A 9,958-nucleotide genomic window follows, 5' to 3' on the forward strand; every position below is an offset into this window, starting at 1 on the left:
AGACTCTAAAATGTAGTCTACACTACCGTAATGACCGAGGCAGACTCTAAAATGGAGTCTAAACTACCGTAATGACCGAGGTCGGTAGAGACAGACTCTAAAATGGAGTCCACACCACGTAATGACCGAGACAGGACTCTAAAATGGAGTCTAAACTGCCGTAATGACCGAGGTCGGTAGAGACAGACTCTAAAATGGAGTCCACACCACCGAAATGACCGAGGCAGACTCTAAAATGTAGTCTACACTACCTTAATGACCGAGGCAGACTCTAAAATGTAGTCTAAACTACGTAATGACCGAGGCAGACTCTAAAATGGAGTCTAAACTACCGTAATGACCGAGGTCGGTAGAGACTCTAAAATGGAGTCTACACCACCGTAATGACCGAGGCAGACTCTAAAATGTAGTCTACACTACCGTAATGACCGAGGTCGGTAGAGACTCTAAAATGGAGTCTATACCACGTAATGATCGAGGTCGGTTAGAGACTCTAAAATGGCTGCTCCGCTAGTGTTACCAACCTGGTGGTCTTCAAACTGGTCTCCTCCGAAGGCAGCGACACAGGGTTTGATGCCCCCCGTCCCCAGAGCGATGAGGAACAGGCCAACCATAGACATGGCCCTGAGGGGAGACAACAGCACTTAGCACTTCAACTAATAGAACTCATATCATAGAAGTTCAGTCAACTTGATTGACTAGTTTACACAACCTCTAATCTTTTTTACAACGCTGTACTGTAGCCTGTGGTACAGGCTATCTAGGAGGTTGTGTTTAAGGTGAACAACAGATGAACTTACACATGGAAGGTCATGTTGTCAGGGGTCCGTCCCGGTCCGTGTCTGTGATGTCGTGGATGGCGCTTACTGCCATGACAACCTGTCCCACCGTATAGACGATGGATAAATAGACAATAGTCCTGGGGAGAGAGAGGGGAGAGAGGGGAGGGAGAGGGAGAGGGAGGGAGAGAGGTAGAGGGGAGAGAGAGAGAGAGGGAGGGAGAGGGAGAGGGGAGAGAGGGGAGAGAGAGGAAAGAGAGGGGAGGGGGAGAGAGAGGGGAGAGAGAGAGGAAAGAGGGGAGGGAGGGGAGAGAGAGAGGGGAGAGAGAGAGGAAAGAGAGAGAGGGAGGGAGAGGGAGAGAGAGGGGAGAGGGAGGGAGGGAGGAGAGAGAGAGGGAGGGAGGGGGGAGAGAGGGGAGAGAGAGAGGAAAGAGAGAGAGAGGAAGAGCGAGAGAGGGGAGAGAGAGAGGAAAGAGAGAGAGGAAAAGAGAGAGAGGAAAGAGAGAGAGGAAAGAGAGAGAGGAAAGAGAGAGAGGGGAGAGAGGGAGAGAGAGGGAGAGAGAGGGGAGAGAGGGAGAGAGAGAGGGGGAGGGAGAGGGAGAGAGAGGAAAGAGAGAGAGGAAAGAGAGAGAGGGAGAGAGAGGAAAGAGAGAGGGGGAGGGAGAGGGAGAGAGAGGAAGAGGAGAGAGGACAAGAGAGGAGAGAGGGAGGGAGAGAGTGAAAGAGAGAGCGAGAGAGGGAGAGAGAGGGGAGAGAGGGGAGAGAGAGAGGGAAAGAGAGAGAGAGAGAGAGAGGGGAGGAGAGGGGAGAGAGAGGGGAGAGAGAGAGGAAGAGAGAGGGGGGAGGGAGAGGGAGAGAGAGGAAAGAGAGAGAGGAAAGAGAGAGAGGGAGAGAGAGGAAAGAGAGAGAGAGAGAGGGATGAGAGAGGGGAGAGAGAGGGGAGAGAGAGAGAGGAAAGAGAGAGGGGGAGGGAGAGGGACAGAGAGGAAAGAGAGAGAGGAAAGAGAGAGAGCGAGAGAGAGAGAGGGGAGGAGGGAGAGAGGGAGAGAGAGGGGAGAGAGGGAGAGGAGAGAGAGGAGGGGGGAGGAGAGAGGGAGAGAGAGAGAGAGAGGGAGAGAGAGAGAGGAGAGAGAGAGAGAGGGGAGAGAGAGAGCGAGAGGAGGGGGGAGAGAGAGAGGAGAGAGAGAGGGGAGAGAGAGAGAGGGGGAGAAAAACAAATGAAAGGGATTTACCAGGAGGCTGACAACTACAAGCAAGGGAACTACAATCCCCAGTTATTCTATGGAACATCAGATAACAAGTTGATTGTACTGGGTTTGGACTCACTTGAACTTCCCGAGCCAGGATGTCGGCCACTATGGCCCCCAGTATAGGAGTCAGGTAGCAGAGAGCGATGAAGGTGTGATAGATAGAGGTGGACAGGTCATCGTCCCACTTCAGGAAGTACCTGAAGTACAGGACCAGCACCGCTAGGGAGGAGAACAGAACCACAACAGAACCACTCAATATGTCCATCTACAGCACCAGCACCACTAGGGAGGAGAACAGAACCACAACAGAACCACTCAATATGTCCATCTACAGGACCAGCACCGCTAGGGAGGAGAACAGAACCACAACAGAACCACTCAATATTTTATTTATTTTATTTATTTATTTCACCTTTATTTAACCAGGTAGGCAAGTTGAGAACAAGTTCTCATTTACAATTGCGACCTGGCCAAGATAAAGCAAAGCAGTTCGACAACATACAAAAACATAGAGTTACACATGGAGTAAAACAACATACAATCAATGATGCAGTAGAAAAAAATAAGACTATATACAATGTGAGCAAATGATGTGAGATAATGGAGGTAAAGGCAAAAAAATGCCATGGTGGCAGAGTAAATAAAGTATGGCAAGAAAAACACTGGGATGGTAGATTTGTAGTTTGAAGAAAGTTAAAGTTAAAATATAAATAATATGGTGCAAGGAGCAAATAAATAAATAAATAAATACAGTAGGGGAAGAGGTAGTAGTTTGGGCTGAATTATAGATGGCTATGTACAGGTGCAGTGATCTGTGAGCTGCTCTGACAGCTGGTGCTTAAAGCTAGTGAGGGAGATAAGTGTTTCCAGTTTTAGAGATTTTTGTAGTTCGTTCCAGTCATTGGCAGCTGAGAACTGGAAGGAGAGACGACCAAAGGAGGAGTTGGCTTTAGGGGTGACCAGAGAGATATACCTGCTGGAGCGCGTGCTACAGGTGGGTGCTGCTATGGTGACCAGTGAGCGGAGATAAGGGGGGACTTTACCTAGCAGGGTCTTGTAGATGACCTGGAGCCAATGTGTTTGGCGACGATTATGAAGTGAAGGCCAGCCAACGAGAGCATACAGGTCGCAGTGGTGGGTTGTATATGGGGCTTTGGTGACAAAACGGATGGCACTGTGATAGACTGCATCCAGCTTGTTGAGTAGGGTATTGGAGGCTATTTTGTAAATGACATCGCCGAAGTCGAGGATTGGTAGGATGGTCAGTTTTACGAGGGTATGTTTGGCAGCATGAGTGAAGGATGCTTTGTTGCGAAATAGGAAGCCAATTCTAGATTTCACTTTGGATTGGAGATGATTGATGTGAGTCTGGAAGGAGAGTTTACAGTCTAACCAGACACCTAGGTATTTGTAGTTGTCCACAAATTCTAAGTTAGAACCGTCCAGAGAAGTTATGCTGGATGGGCGGGCAGGTGCAGGCAGCGATCGGTTGAAGAGCATGCATTTAGTTTTACTTGTGTTTAGGAGCAGTTGGAGACCACGGAAGGAGAGTTGAATGGCATTGAAGCTCGTCTGGAGGGTTGTTAACACAGTGTCCAAAGAAGGTCCAGAAGTATACAGAATGGTGTCGTCTGCGTAGAGGTGGATCAGAGATTCACCAGCAGCAAGAGCGACATCATTTATGTATACAGAGAAAAGAGTTGGCCCAAGAATTGAACCCTGTGGTACCCCCATAGAGACTGCCAGAGGTCCAGACAGTAGGCCCTCCGATTTGACACACTGAACTCTGTCAGAGAAGTAGTTGGTGAACCAGGCGACGCAATCGTTTGAGAAACCAAGGCTACTAAGTCTGCCGATGAGGATGTGGTGATTAACAGAGTCAAAAGCTTTGGCCAGGTCAATGAATACGGCAGCACAGTAATGTTTCTTATCGATGGCGGTTACGATGTCGTTTCAGGACCTTGAGCGTGGCTGAGGTGCACCCATGACCAGCTCTGAAACCAGATTGCATAGCGGAGAGGGTGCGGTGGGATTCAAAATAGTCGGTAATCTGTTTGTTGACTTGGCTTTCGAAGACCTTAGAAAGGCAGGGTAGGATGGATATAGGTCTGTAGCAATTTGGGTCAAGAGTGTCACCTCCTTTGAAGAGGGGGATGACAGCAGCTGCTTTCCAATCTGTGGGAATCTCAGACGACACGAAAGAGAGGTTGAACAGGCTAGTAATAGGGGTTGCAATAATTTCGGCAGATAATTTTAGAAAGAAAGGTTCCAGATTGTCAAGCCCAGCTGATTTGTAGGGGTCCAGATTTTGCAGCTCTTTCAGAACATCAGCTGAATGGATTTGGGAGAAGGAGAAATGGGGGAGGCTTGGGCGAGTAGCTGTGGGGGGTGCAGTGCTGTTGATATATGTGTATATGTGTCCATCTACAGCACCAGCACCACTAGGGAGGAGAACAGAACCACTCAATATGTCCATCTACAGCACCAGCACCGCTAGAGAGGAGAACAGAACCACAACAGAACCACTCAATATGTCCATCTACAGCACCAGCACCACTAGGGAGGAGAACAGAACCACTCAATATGTCCATCTACAGCACCAGCACTGCTAGGGAGGAGAACAGAACCACTCAATATGTCCATCTACAGCACCAGCACCACTAGGGAGGAGAACAGAACCACAACAGAGTTACCAAAGACTTATTTACATTCTGTAGTAAACACTGATATCTGTTAACATAGAGAGGTGTGATTGGCTCTGCTCTCTGCTATCTGTTAACATAGAGAGGTGTGATTGGCTCACCTTTCTGCTATCTGTTAACATAGAGAGGTGTGATTGGCTCTGCTCTCTGCTATCTGTTAACATAGAGAGGTGTGATTGGCTCACCTTTCTGCTATCTGTTAACATTGAGAGATGTGATTGGCTCTGCTCTCTGCTATCTGTTAACATAGAGAGGTGTGATTGGCTCTGCTATCTGTTAACATAGAGAGGTGTGATTGGCTCAGTTCTCTGCTATCTGTTAACATAGAGAGGTGTGATTGGCTCTGCTCTCTGCTATCTGTTAACATAGAGAGGTGTGATTGGCTCTGCTCTCTGCTATCTGTTAACATAGAGAGATGTGATTGGCTCTGCTCTGTGCTATCTGTTAACATAGAGAGGTGTGATTGGCTCAGCTCTCTGCTATCTGTTAACATAGAGAGGTGTGATTGGCTCTGCTCTCTGCTATCTGTTAACATAGAGAGGTGTGATTGGCTCACCTTTCTGCTATCTGTTAACATAGAGAGGTGTGATTGGCTCACCTCTCTGCTATCTGTTACCATAGAGAGGTGTGATTGGCTCTGCTCTCTGTTACCATAGAGAGGTGTGATTGGCTCTCCTCTCTGTTACCATAGAGAGGTGTGATTGGCTCTGCTATCTGTTAACATAGAGAGGTGTGTTGTGGGATTGGCTCACCTCGCATGCCATAGTAGGAGAAACGTTCGCAGAACTCATTGACCACGATGAAGAAGATACTGAGAGGATACCCGCAGACATCCACCTGGACAGAGAGGAGCAGACGGATTTGGAGGTCACCTTTATGTCACCAAATCAAATCAAATGTTATTTGGCAAATACACATGTTTAGCAGATGTTATTGTGGGTGTAGCAAAATGCTTGTGTTCCTAGCTCCAACAGTAATATCTAACTAAATGCTTGTGTTTCTAGCTCCAACAGTAGTATCTAACTAAATGCTTGTGTTTCTAGCTCCAACAGTAATATCTAACTAAATGCTTGTGTTCCTAGCTCCAACAGTAATATCTAACTAAATGCTTGTGTTCCCAGCTCCAACAGTAGTATCTAACTAAATGCCTGTGTTCCTAGCTCCAACAGTAATATCTAACTAAATGTTTGTGTTCCCAACTCCAACAGTGCAATAATACCTAACTAAATGCTTGTGTTCCCAGCTCCAACAGTAATATCTAACTAAATGCTTGTGTTCCCAGCTCCAACAGTAGTATCTAACTAAATGCCTGTGTTCCTAGCTCCAACAGTAATATCTAACTAAATGTTTGTGTTCCCAACTCCAACAGTGCAATAATACCTAACTAAATGCTTGTGTTCCCAGCTCCAACAGTAATATCTAACTAAATGCTTGTGTTCCCAGCTCCAACAGTAATATCTAACTAAATGCTTGTGTTCCCAGCTCCAACAGTAATATCTACCTAAATGCTTGTGTTCCCAGCTCCAACAGTGCAGTAATATCTAACTAAATGCTTGTGTTCCCAGCTCTAACAGTAATATCTAACTAAATGCTTGTGTTCCCAGCTCCAACAGTAATATCTACCTAAATGCTTGTGTTCCCAGCTCCAACAGTGCAGTAATATCTAACTAAATGCTTGTGTTCCCAGCTCTAACAGTAATATCTAACTAAATGCTTGTGTTCCCAGCTCCAACAGTAATATCTAACTAAATGTTTGTGTTCCCAGCTCCATCAGTAATATCTAACTAAATGCTTGTGTTCCCAGCTCCAACAGTAATATCTAACTAAATGCTTGTGTTCCCAGCTCCAACAGTGCAGTAATATCTAACTAAATGCTTGTGTTCCCAGCTCCAACAGTAAAATCTACCTAAATGCTTGTGTTCCCAGCTCCAACAGTGCAGTAATATCTAACTAAATGCTTGTGTTCCCAGCTCCATCAGTAATATCTAACTAAATGCTTGTGTTCCCAGCTCCAACAGTAGTATCTAACTAAATGCTTGTGTTCCCAGCTCCAACAGTAATATCTAACTAAATGCTTGTGTTCCCAGCTCCAACAGTAGTATCTAACTAAATGCTTGTGTTCCCAGCTCCAACAGTGCAGTAGTATCTAACTAAATGCTTGTGTTCCCAGCTCCAACAGTAATATCTAACTAAATGCTTGTGTTCCCAGCTCCAACAGTAGTATCTAACTAAATGCTTGTGTTCCCAGCTCCAACAGTGCAGTAATATCTAACTAAATGCTTGTGTTCCCAGCTCCAACAGTAATATCTAACTAAATGCTTGTGTTTCTAGCTCCAACAGTACAGTAATATCTAACTAAATGCTTTTGTTCCCAGCTCCAACAGTAATATCTAACTAAATGCTTGTGTTTCTAGCTCCAACAGTACAGTAATATCTAACTAAATGCTTGTGCTCCCAGCTCCAACAGTAATATCTAACTAAATGCTTGTGTTCCCAGCTCCAACAGTGCAGTAATATCTAACTAAATGCTTGTGTTCCCAGCTCCAACAGTGCAGTAATATCTAACTAAATGCTTGTAGTAGATACATATGAGATGAGTAAAGCAGTAGAATAGAATACAGTAGATACATATGAGATGAGTAAAGCAGTAGAATAGAATACAGTAGAATAGAATACAGTAGATACATGAGATGAGTAAAGCAGTAGAATAGAATACAGTAGAATAGAATACAGTAAAATAGAATACAGTAGATACATATGAGATGAGTAAAGCAGTAGAATAGAATACAGTAGAATAGAATACAGTAGAATAGAATACAGTAGAATAGAATACAGTAGATACATATGAGATGAGTAAAATACAGTAGAATAGAATACAGTATATACATATGAGATGAGTAAAGCAGTAGAATAGAATACAGTAGAATAGAATACAGTAGATACATATGAGATGAGTAAAGCAGTAGAATAGAATACAGTAGAATAGAATACAGTAAAATAGAATACAGTAGATACATATGAGATGAGTAAAGCAGTAGAATAGAATACAGTAGAATAGAATACAGTAAAATAGAATACAGTAGATACATATGAGATGAGTAAAGCAGTAGAATAGAATACAGTAGATACATATGAGATGAGTAAAGCAGTAGAACAGAATACAGTAGATACATATGAGATGAGTAAAGCAGTAGAACAGAATACAGTAGATACATATGAGATGAGTAAAGCAGTAGAATAGAATACAGTAGAATAGAATACAGTAAAATAGAATACAGTAGATACATATGAGATGAGTAAAGCAGTAGAATAGAATACAGTAGATACATATGAGATGAGTAAAGCAGTAGAACAGAATACAGTAGATACATATGAGATGAGTAAAGCAGTAGAATAGAATACAGTAGAATAGAATACAGTAGAATAGAATACAGTAGATACATATGAGATGAGTAAAGCAGTAGAATAGAATACAGTAGAATAGAATACAGTAGATACATATGAGATGAGTAAAGCAGTAGAACAGAATACAGTAGATACATATGAGATGAGTAAAGCAGTAGAACAGAATACAGTAGAATAGAATACAGTAGAATAGAATACAGTAGATACATATGAGATGAGTAAAGCAGTAGAATAGAATACAGTAGAATAGAATACAGTAGATACATATGAGATGAGTAAAATACAGTAGAATAGAATACAGTAGATACATATGAGATGAGTAAAGCAGTAGAACAGAATACAGTAGATACATATGAGATGAGTAAAGCAGTATGTAAACATTATTAAAGTGACTAGTGTTCCATTATTAAAGTGGCCAGTGATTCCATGTCTATGTATATGGGGCAGCAGCCTCTAAGGTGCAGGAATGAGTAACTGGGTGGTAGCCGGCTAGTGATGGCTATTTAACAGTCTGATGGCCTTGAGATAGAAGCTGTTTTTCAGTCTCTCGGTTCCAGCTTTGATGCACCTGTTCTGACCTCGCTTTCTGGATGATAGCGGGGTGAACAGGCAGTGGCTCGGGTGGTTGTTGTCCTTGATGATCTTTTTGGCCTTCCTGTGACATCGGGTGGTGTAGGTGTCCTGGAGGGCAGGTAGTTAGCCCCCGGTGATGCGTTGGGCAGACCTCACTACCCTCTGGAGAGCCTTCCGGTTATGGGCGGAGCAGTTGCCGTACCAGGCGGTGATACAGCCCGACAAGATGCTCTCAATTGTGCATCTGTAAAAGTTTGTGATGGTTTTAGGTGCCAAGCCACATTTCTGGTGCGCCTTCTTCACCACGCTGTCTGTGTGGGTGGAACATTTCAGATCGTCAGTGATGTGTACGCCGAAGAACTTAAAACTTTCCACCTTCTCCACTACTGTCCCGTCGATGTGGATAGGGGGGTGCTCCCTCTGCTGTTTCCTGAAGTCCACAATCATCTCCTTTGTTTTGTTGACGTTGGGTGAGCGGTTGCTTTCCTGGTACCACTCCACCAGAGCCCTCACCTCCTCCCTGTAGGCTGTCTCGTCATCGTTGGTAATCAAGCCTACTACTGTTGTGTCGTCTGCAAACTTGAGGATTGAGTTGGAGGTGTGCGTGGCCACGCAGTCATGGATAAACAGGAAGTACAGGAGGGGGCTGAGCATGCACCCTTGTGGGGCCCCAGTGTTGAGGATCAGCGGAGTGGAGGTGATGTTTCCTACCTTCACCACCTGGGGGGCGGCCCGTCAGGAAGTCCAGGAACCAGTTGCACAGGGCGGGGTTGAGACCCAGGGCCCCTTAGTGATGAGCTTGGAGGGCACTATGGTGTTGAATGCTGAGCTATAGTCAATGAACAGCATTCTTACATAGGTATTCCTCTTGTCCTGATGGGTTAGGGCAGTGTGCAGTGGGATGGCGATTGCATCGTCTGTGGACCTATTGGGGCGGTAAGCAAACTGAAATGGGTCTAGGGTGTCAGGTAAGGTAGAGGTGGTATGGTCCTTGACTAGTCTCTCAAAGCACTTCATGATGACAGAAGTGAGTGCTACAGGGCGATAGTCATTTAGTTCAGTTACCTTAGCTTTCTTGGGAATGGGAACAATGGTGGACATCTTGAAGCATGTGGGGACAGCAGACTGGGATAAGGATTGATTGAATATGTCTGTAAATGCACCAGCCAGCTGGTCTGCGCATGCTCTGAGGACGTGGCCGGGGATGCCATCTGGGCCGGCAGCCTTGCGAGGGTTGACACGTTTAAAT

The 9,958-nt window shown here is 45.0% G+C and overlaps 1 pseudogene; it reads right to left on the reverse strand.

Annotated features, from left to right (window-relative positions):
- Positions 1–458: 458 nt before the first annotated feature.
- The window catches only part of LOC115187813 (solute carrier family 15 member 1-like), a 12,319-nt pseudogene continuing 2,819 nt past the window's right edge, over positions 459–9,958 (reverse strand).

This window comes from Salmo trutta, unplaced genomic scaffold (assembly GCF_901001165.1).
Source record: "Salmo trutta unplaced genomic scaffold, fSalTru1.1, whole genome shotgun sequence".
Taxonomy (NCBI): Eukaryota; Metazoa; Chordata; class Actinopteri; order Salmoniformes; family Salmonidae; genus Salmo; species Salmo trutta.